Source organism: Caloenas nicobarica, chromosome 7, assembly GCF_036013445.1.
Source record: "Caloenas nicobarica isolate bCalNic1 chromosome 7, bCalNic1.hap1, whole genome shotgun sequence".
Classification (NCBI taxonomy): domain Eukaryota; kingdom Metazoa; phylum Chordata; class Aves; order Columbiformes; family Columbidae; genus Caloenas; species Caloenas nicobarica.
The window spans coordinates 35,956,183-35,966,498 of record NC_088251.1 but is presented as its reverse complement, the minus strand read 5'-3'; positions in this window follow the sequence as shown (position 1 = coordinate 35,966,498).

Sequence of the window (10,316 nt, the reverse complement as noted above, 5' to 3'; positions counted from 1 at the left end):
GAGTGGCTTAGGGTCCTGTGAAGTCTTTTTGCTAAAAAGCTCTCTTTTTGGGAGTGGGAGAGAGCGAGGCACATTGCATCCTTCTTGTACAGGGAACTGAGAGGCAATATTGTCATTATAGAAGCGATCTGCATATTGCGGTGGGACCAGACCCCAACCGTTTTGGTGTTATGGCATTTTCAATGGCACATCTTCCAGCTCTGCATCACCACTGGGTGTTTGGCCACTGCTGTGACCTGAAAAGCTGGGCAGATCCAGCTGTGAGCTACCTGGGGAAAGCCCAGCTCTAGGTTTCCCATGTGTGATGTCTCCACTTCGTCCTCTGATGTTCTTTATGGACGAGCATCCTGTATTTACATTGAAGCCTTTTCTTCTCTTTGTTCTGGCCTTTTTTTCTGGTTTGTCAGCTATTCGTTCGAAAGTTTCTCAGACACAAGGAAGAAATTTTTTACCCTGAGGGTGGTGAAACACTGGCCCAGGTTGGCCAGAGAGGTGGTGGATGAACCATCCCTGGAGACATCCCAGGCCAGGCTGGACGGGGCTCTGAGCAACCTGAGCTGGTGCAGATGTCCCTGCTCATGGCAGGGGGGGCACTGGGGGAGCTGGGAAGGTCCCTTCCCACCCAAACCATCCTGTGATTCTATGATATTTCAAAGAGCAAACAGGAAAGGCAAACAGAAGTTGCCTGTGAAAAAAAACCCTGAAGATAAGGTGGCCTCAAACCAGAGCTGATCTTTGGCAGGTTTGCTGATTTAGATGTGGCTGCTCAGTCCTTCCAGGACAGGGGTGTGGGAAGCTGACAAGCTGCAACCTGCTGTCCCACAGGCAGCTTTGGACCTGCTGGGAGTTTTGAGAGGCAAAACCATGCGATAGTTCCTCAACAGAGTTTTCCCAGAGGTCCCAAGGAAGGGAGTTTATCCACTGCCTGTGCTACTGGGGACGAGCTGCTGAGCTCCCACTTGAAATCTGCGTGGGAGGCATCTTGGTGTCACTTCGTGATCTCCTCTGATATAAGCTCATCCTCATGACAAGATAGCAATAGGTAGGGAAAGTAGCTGTGTAGCTGGAAAGTCACCAGGGACGGGATTTATTTCTAGGTTCCTAAATCAGGTCTCTAGACTCAACCAACCATCTTGGATCCTTCTAAAGGCAGTGGCAAGAGAGAGGTGTCTTTGGAAGATGCTCCATACTGCTTATCTTGGACACCGCCTTACTGTGACCTTCATCTCCATCTGATGGTATTTATTTAACTCTATCAATTATGTAGGAAATTTAACATCTAGCTCAGACTTTGTGTAACTTTGAAATGAATCCTGCACTCTGTGCAGTTTTTCCAGTTGCTGTGACAATTTCTCTGCCTGGAGAGAAAACTCCCCCAGGTTTATTCATGCAGGAGGAGAGCCAGGGATGCATAGTGAGTTTCAGTGCCTGTTCTCATCTGGTTTCTCTTCCTCCAGACCCAGTTCTTGCTTCTGTCTCTGGGAGAATCGCTGAAAGACTAAAGCAGAAGAAATCAAATGTTTTATAGTCCTGATGCCGGTCATGAAAATGAAGGGCAAGTGGCTTCACGTTGCTGTGTTTGTCCGCTCCATAGTGACTATCTGACACCGTGGCTGTGGGTCCAGGCATTACTACTCATTTATTATTGCCCCTACCCTGTGCTTTCATCTAAGTACTTTTTCCATGCTTGCTGGACCTTCACTTTAAATTTCTCCTCATTTTAAAATCAGCCGGCTTTTATTGGTCTCTAATTTGCTAGCCCTTCTCTCATCTGGGGCTGTCAAGCTTTTGAAATGATGCCATATGAAGCTTTGCAAACCTGCAGACAGATGCACGGTCCTAAAAACATCTCTGCTCATATACGTGATCTTCCGTTTCCATCCAGGAACTACCTGCCAGCGTAAATCCTCTTCTAATAAATTAAATTAATGTAGTGCAGTCAAAGATACCTCTTAAGCATTTCCCTTTCTTATTTGGACACTGTGCTGCTGTCTAATTCTAGGTTCCCTTGGAAATGACCTGGTGGCAAGCTTTACGGACAGAATTGGGATGCCAAGCCCCCCACTCTGGCCCCCAACCTTCATGGTCCAGATGGTCCTCACCTCGTGGGCTGGCTGTGAGCAGCCACTGCTGATTTTCCATGGGGCAATCTGGCTGCAGGACCTGATGCAGCAGCTCTGAAATCTCTTGGCAGGAGAGCGGAGCAGAGGGGGTCAGTGTCACCATGCCCCAGGCTCAGAGAGGCACATGGGGACCTTGCCAGCGAGGTGTGACATCAGGGTGGACTTTGGCAAAGGGTGGTCAACCTGCCCAAAGGCTGAACTCGCCTAGATGAAGGCAGGATGGAGGCAGCGAGGTCGGTTGCATCAAAGCCCCAACCCATGGGTGTTTTCAGGGGATTTTCAAGTGCAGATTCTCATAAATGTGTCTAGTGGAAATAATGAGAGCCAAACACTCCTCACCTGCAGGAATACCAGTACCAGTGGCCAGTCTCTCTGCTTGGAGGCTACTGTACTGAGGTGATGGATTTCCCAGCACATACCTTGGCTGGCTGGGGAGTTTCCAGCTCTGTTTCCAGTATCTGATCAGCCTGGGGTGGATGGAAGAAGGAGGGAAGGAGAGACTCCCCAAGGGCTCTGTTGCTTTCCCATTTTTTGCATGTGATCTTTAGTTATGCACCCACTCCAGCCTCTTATTATTCATGAATTTTTAGGAAAGACCTAGAAGCAAGTAGGAAAAAACCTCTGCTGCTAAAATATGCAGATAGCCTAGAGGGAGGGGGAAGTAGGAGATAATAAAGAGTATATAACAGGCCCTGGGGATAAATCTTTAGAGGGTGGAAAAGAGCAAAGGATGTAGGTTGTACCTCCAGAGCAGGGGAGGAGTCATTCTCCAGAGGGACATGGTGGCTGCTGGTAACCAAGATACCCCACAGTAGGTCCCCTGAGCAGCGAGGATGATTCACCGTGGAGCAAATCACCAAGGGAATCGGGATGCGCCATCCCTCGGTAACCTCAAAGCCAGAAGGATGGCTTTTCTGGAAGACATTTGGCAACATGAGGATAACCAGGCGAAATTCTTCAGCTCTGCTGAACACGGCAGATGATGTGATATGATAACCTATAGCGGTTTTACATTCTGTCTGGTGCCACTCAGCTTTTCTACTATGGGCCAGAAGCTTGTGAAAACAGGCTGGCTGGCTGTCACAGCCACCTCAGCTCCTGTTGTCCAGCTGCTCCAATCTCTTTTCCTTACCAGGAGCTCTTGCTGCTGGAAGGAGAGGGCAGCATCGTGTCACGCTTTATTCCCCATTTGCAGAGGTCTCTCCTTCCAGCTGCTTCTTGAGTCTCTTCACTCCTCTCCCATATCAGCTTTTCCATGCCCTGTGGTCCTCTGTGGTCTTCCCCCATGGTCCTCGTTGCCTTTCATCTCCAGCTCTTGGTTCATTTTCTTCTGGGGTGTCAGAGTTGGGACTGCGTTGGCTGAGCTGTGTGCTGAGGCAGGACTGGGCTCGTGATTCAAGGAGAAAACGGCTGTGTCAAACCAGTTCTCGGTTTGGCTCAAACCCCTTTGTTTTTGTTGCTGCTGGAGGCATTGGCTCGGAGTGGCGAAGGCAGGTTTCCAGTACCCCAGGGAAGGGGTTCACAGGGCACCAGAGACTGCGAGTTTGTACACGATAAAGGGATGCAAAGTGTGTGGGCTCAAGATTTAGGATGGGAAACCCAAAGCTCAAAACCCTCGTTTTTCACCCTCCCATCTTTGCATGCTGTCACACTGGCAAGCTGGTGCGCACTAAAGTTGGGGATGGGAGGAGAAGCTCTGTCTGATGTTATCCCATGAATGAGTGAAACCAAACCCTCACCTCACTAGATAAAAGGCTGGGTGGAAAGCCAGGCTTGCAACCAAATCATGTGGCGTGGGGAGCGAAGCGGTGGTCAGGCAGGACAGGACGTTTTCTGACTGATGGTCCACCTTGCTCTGCTTAATTGGGATGCTTCTAGTCAGGTAGCCCCTGATTTTGCCTTTGCAGCCACATGTTTCAAATGTGAAGTCCATGCTCCCTCGCAGGGTGACAACTGGTGGGTTGTTTGCTTATAAGGCAGCTGAGCTGCCACCCTGCAAAGGTCCCCAACAGCTCTTTAAAGGCCAAGGCTTAGGTATCTAGTGGAGAAGCTGAATTGTCTGTTGCTTGTCTAAGCTATTGCCTCTCTACCCTGGAACATGCGTCGCCTCTCCCCTCCAGACTGGAGGTGACTTCTGCATGGGAAATCAGGAAGATAATGGAGAAACCTTGAAGGAGGATCTTTGAGTCATAAAATAGTTGGGGTGGGAAGGGACCTTCAAAGCCCATCTAGTCCAACTCCCTGCCATGAGCAGGGACATCTTCAACCAGATCAGGTTGCTCAGAGCCCCGTCCAGTCTTTTGCAGCCCCTTGGAGCTCCCTGGGAGCTGCTGCTCTCCTCCAAAAGCGTGCAGCACTTTATTAGAGCGACTGGAGGGAAATATGGCCATGCAACAGTTCTAAACACCTGTTCTGGTGTGCCTGATGGGCGCTTCCAATTCTTGTGCTTATAAACCTGTGCAGACTCTCTTCCTTCTAAAAACTGTGCTTTAACATGGAGTCTTTTAGATGGGGAGGAGCAGGTCTAGTCCAGGTGCCCTGGGACACACTGGCCAGAAGGAGCCTTGAGGCCAGGTGTGTCCAGTGTAAAGCTGAGGGCACTAATGAGCCTTAATGGCCTTAAGGAGCCTCACCTGGAGCCTCCACCCATAAGCCCAGGAGCGTATTTAAGCTCAGCTGGCAGCTCAGATGGGTTTATCAACCTGTGCTTTTGTACTTGTTCTGTCTGTCCTGTATCTGCTGTTCCTGGATGGACCTGAAGCTGCTTCGTGCCTTTGCTGTGTTGGGGGGCGCTGATAGTGCCTTTCATGAGGACCCATCCTCAGATGCTTCTGGATGGATCTTGTTGGTGGGGGCACTGCCTGTACTGTGTCACCCTAGCTCATTCCCCTGCATCATATGGGCTCACGGGTCCTCTGAGGAGCTGTTATCATTCCAAAAACATCTACGTCTTCCTCTTGCTTCCCCTTGCACAGGCCTTTGAGGTAGGTGGGATGTATCCTGGGACTCTTTGCTATGCAATAATTTTTTTTGTTGGGCCAGGTATGTTGAGCACTCACTGCTACAGTTCATCATATAAATGCAATGAGATACCAGGAGCGATACTGTGCAGATTTATTTTTTTCTATAAGATAGCTTAGGCAATTATATATACTCCTGCAAATCAGCCTGTTGCCTGCCCTGTGAGCAAGGGCAGGAAAGTATCTGACTGGTATTGGTGTTAACTTTAAAAAGCAAATAATAGAGAGAGGTGAAAAAACTCAAATGCACTCAGGCAGCAACTGTAAATATTTGGCTTCGAGAGGTTTGGCACTATTTTATTTGTGATTCTGTTCTATTTTTTTTCATGCAGCCCTGGTCTTGGACCAGCCCTTTTAAAGATGGTCCATGTAAGCTGGATCTGGCAGCCAGAGGTGCTGTCTTCCCAGTCTGTTTTTTAGGCAATTTCTTCCCAGGGAAAAACAAACAAACTTAATTATGCTACCTGAGTGGAGGAAAGCAGTCAACATCAGTGATGAGTTTGTTAGGAGATGTATAAAACGAGCTGTACACCACCAGCCCTGCAAACCAGCTGAAAACCCCCATTTTGCAGGGCACTGTCTGTGCGTTTTGTGCTTTATTGTGTGTACGTTGCTAGGCTGCTTTTCTTGAGGCGGCAGCAAAGCCTGCCTCCTTTTTGTCTTCCTTGTTTCTCCATCCTTCTGCCTGAAACAGGCTGTGAAATAACCTCCCGGGCTTGGATCCTTATGAGTTGTTAGTTGTTCACCATAGCTACATCTCGGAGAGGCTCAATAGATGGGGTCACAGGGGTGGGCAGAGCCTAAAGATGGCAAAGTGGTAGGAGTTGGGTTTAGATCTCAATCTGAGGGCTGATAAGACGAAGAAAAGACTTTGCTGTGTTGTTGCACAATGATGTTTTGTGCAATTGCAGGAAAATAGGGCTGGGATCAACTTCAAGAGGTCGTCTGGCCCATCTCCCTATGGCCAGCTTTACCGTGACAAATGAATATCTGACCTCTTTGTAAAGAGTTTCTGCTGATGGACTTTTCTCAGTTTCTATAGTGAATTTATCCCAGCACTTTACTGCTATAAAGATGTCTCATCTTGCTGCAATTTTACCTTATTACTTCTAACCCTACCTCCAGTTGACATGGAAATTTGTTTCTTTTCCTCAAGACATCTCGGCTACAACCCTATTTCTCTCCTCTCTCACCTTGGACCTCCTGTTTTCCAGACCTTGTTCTTTCCTTACAAACCGTTGGTGTCACCAGCTGAGTTAGAGGGTCCAGTTCCCCAGTTCAGACTCTGGTATTTGCTTGTTTTTCTGGGAGCTGTGGGTGAAGGTCCAGCTTTGTAAAGCCCATCCTGCTCCCTTTGCTCAAGCAACCAATCTTGTAGTTATTTTAATCTCCCTCTGCTGTTCTTGTTTCGGACTTCGGCACTGATGAGGGCTTCCTTAGTTTAACGCAAAGCATTTGCTGAAATGAAAAATATCCAGGAAACTTTTTCCTTTTTCTTAAGGCTATAATGCTTTCTCCAAGTCCTTGAGATGTGACCATATTTGTTAAAAACCAACAGTGCAAATGCCCTCCCCCCATCCCATCTTTTCTCTTCATGGTTCATTAGTTTGTAATCTCAACAATTGCCAGGGAAACCTTTCTAATCTTGTCAATTGGCAATGCAACTGCTTTTTAATTTAGTTTTAAAATAGGTTTTTAAGTCAGGCTATGCCTATGCTATTGATTTGAATTCTTGATTTAGTAAGTTGCTGCTTAATAAGATCTTTGCTACGCTTCTTTAATGCCTTTCTCCAAGGGTCAAAGAATAACATTTACAGGGAGGGAAGAAGTGTTGTCCAGTAGTTGTTTATAAATGTAGTGTATTAAGCCAAGTTTCTTTAAAAGCCATCTTGTGTAATTTGCATTGAGTGAAATTAAGGCACTTGAATTAATTTGGAAAATGGTCCTTTTAAGAGAGATCTGCACTGTAAAATATAGAGATTCGCCTGATGTGTCCTTTGATCAATGTAGGGCCAGTCCCTTCAAGAACTGTATCTGGTTTGAGCTAAACCCATCAATGTAGAGGAAAAAGGCATAAATTGAGCTTAGTGTGCTGTATACATGAAATCCCATTGATGTGCCTGAAGCATGGTCCTCCCTGGCACCTTTTCTTGTACATAAATTAAAAAAAAAAAAAAGCTAGTAGCTGATGCTCAATACTTTAGGATCTAGCACATAACTGTGGAGGGGATGAGCTCCATTATTGCAGGTTGAGTGGTGGAGTATCACGAGTCTGCAGCCAAATCGCTTCTGGTTCTGATTAACTCAATGCAAACAAAAGGATTTTTAGAAATGCTCCAGTTGGAAAGGATTTAAGAGAACACAAATAGGTTGCAGCACCACTGGCATAATAATTGATATTTTACTGTTTCTATTTTTCTTTTTTAAAAAATACACACACAGCATTAACTTCTTAACATACTGTTTTGGGAGAAACCCTATAGAAAAACCTTACAATCCTGCTGCTTTCTTTGTTCAATTTTAGTGGCTGGTTTTCTTCATTCACACGCTTTATTCCTGTGATCAGATGGTTTCCTGAACTGAGATCCCTTGAAGTGATCAAGTTTCAGAAAGTCAAGAGCCTTGTTCTGCCTGAGATTATTATTTTTTTTTTTTTTTGATGACACAGATGTGTTTTGGAAAAATCTTTAGGATGTTGTGCACCTTTGCAGCTCCGGTAGTCACTTCTTATTCTGATGAATGCCAAGGGAGCAGATTGCTCGAGTGAGGGATGCCAGGAGCTCCTCTGCTCAATGGATGCCTTTCTGCAACTGTTGGGAGCAATTTCACAGCTTCTAGTCTCTGAGACCTAACGAGGAGATGCTGACATTGGCTCTGCAGAAGTCAGAATACCCAGAGGATGTGAAAAGCCTCATGTCAGCGCACGTTCAAGTCCTACTTGGCCACAAATTTTTCAGTGTATCATAAACAATGTCTTTGTTTACACACTGAGGTGTAGCTACTGGGTTACTTTGCTGAGCATCCCAGTGTTGAAAGCAAGATATTCTATTTACCAGCGTAACCAAAGCCAGCTGGACACAAGAGCAGGATCTGTTAACAAGCACCGAAGTGGCCAGAGAAGCCAACGCTGGGGTCACCTTTCAGTTGCTCCTAATCTTTGCTGCCATCGAAAGCATCACCTTGTTGCATGGTGAGGATAGAGAACAAAGTCACGGGTGGTCCCCAGTTTGGGGTCCTCACTCTTTAACTGGTATTTTAACTGATGTTCCTTAGGCATCAGGAAATCACGGAAGCTTTCCTGGCTCTGACACATGTGTCTTGTTACCCATCAAACCACTGCTGAGCTCCAAGAGAGCCAGAAATTGCTTTGAATTAAAATGATGCTTGACAAGCCTCGAGTGCAACTGAAGAACCTCTCATTTCTCTCTTTGGAAGAGATATCCAAGTTGTGAGGCATTAGGCCAAAGCTCCCTGCATTTTATTTACATTTTTACAATTAACAAGGAGTTGATAAGATTGACAAGGAAGATATGCCTTAGGAGGTTGTTAAACAGCAACCTCTAAACTGTCAGGGTGATTTAAAGGACAGTAGGGTATGAAGAGACTTTTCCAGTGTGAGATTAGAGTAATCAATAACAACACGCTCACAGACATAAATCACTTCTTAAAAGCAATTTATCATTCGGTGAAATGCAGGAGCTATGGTGTTTGACAAAACCCCAGCGGAACGGTGGAGAATGTTACCGACTGATTTCTTTCTCTTGTTATGCCAGCGAAGAGCAATCAATCATATTTAAAGAAGTGTGGTGATTTTTTTTGTGTGTGTTGTGTGGTTGTTTTTTTTTTTTCCTCTCTGTGATCCGCTGTAGTTTGATGGGAAACAGTATCCAAGGGCATTAATTATTTAATCAGCATTGCTGCTGCCTTCTGCGTGTGAGGTCTGGGTATTGTGCTGGGAAGAGGGGTCAATATAATTTCTGGGCTGTATATCGGGACTTGGAGTTGAGTGCTTGCTTTACTATTATTTTTGAAGAGGTTAACACTGGAGATTCAGCTCCCTCTATGGTCAAAAGAGAGAGAGACAGTTTCCTTCAGGGGGTCTTTCCAGATGATGCTCTTCTCGACTTGGGTATTCCTTGTTTTGCAGCTGAAGTTTTGCTTCCTCCTAAATTTGTGGTGTAAATCCCACTAAGGGTGGTAAACCCTGAGCTGTGAATTGAATCGTGCCCTTGGGGGCTAATACACCTATGGTGTGACAAGCGGTGCAAAAAACACTTGCAAATGAACAAAGAATAATCAGGAATGGTATGGAAAAACTGCTCTGCATTAAAAGACAACAGACTTTGAAATGCCTTTATATTGCACTGAAAATCTGGCAAGAATTGGAGCGCTTATTGTGTTAAGCATTCTTGCCTAGGGCATGCTGGAGGTGAGATGGAGCTAATGCAGAGGAACTGCAAGTACATGTGTTTCTTTGCAGCCAGCTGCCTGTGTGGATTTGCTGTAATTATGTGGCTGTGGTTTATCAGACTAGAGGAACCCCTTAAAGAACTGCAGAGATGGGATTTTAAGTTTGCATCCTCAGCTGCTGAGCACACGTGGGTTTGGAGTCTCTGGTTGCCTCTTAGGGGAGCTGAAAGGCACAATGTGGGCAGTGGTTCCTCCTCTGTCTCTTTGGGAGATTAAATTATAAAGATGATTTTAGTAGCTCGATCACCTCTGAGCTGCTCCGTTACACCTTGTTCACGGTCAGGAAGATGCTACTGCTGAACCTTCTCTATCAGCTGCAGATAACGCTGCTCGGCCACTTCAGTGAAGCGGGATAAATCCAGGCTGTGGTTTTGGTCCCACACAGATAGCAAGGAGCAAGTATACAGGCCTATCAGGCTGATTTCTCACCACGGGACTGTTGAGAATAGTTTGCTGTCGTTAGACTTTGGAAGGGGACCGTAAGTGCTGTTACATGTCTGTGCACCAAATGGAGTGGTCGCAGATGTGGCTGTGTTATAGGAACGGGTCCCTTGTGAGGCTTGGAGATGACAAACTGATACATGTGAGCACATGCAGATTATTATAGAATACAGTTGTCCAAAATAGGGCTTATTGCTTTAAACATGGGGCAGTTGCAACCAGATTTCACAGGGGGTTTCACCATGCTGAGGCTCAATTTGCT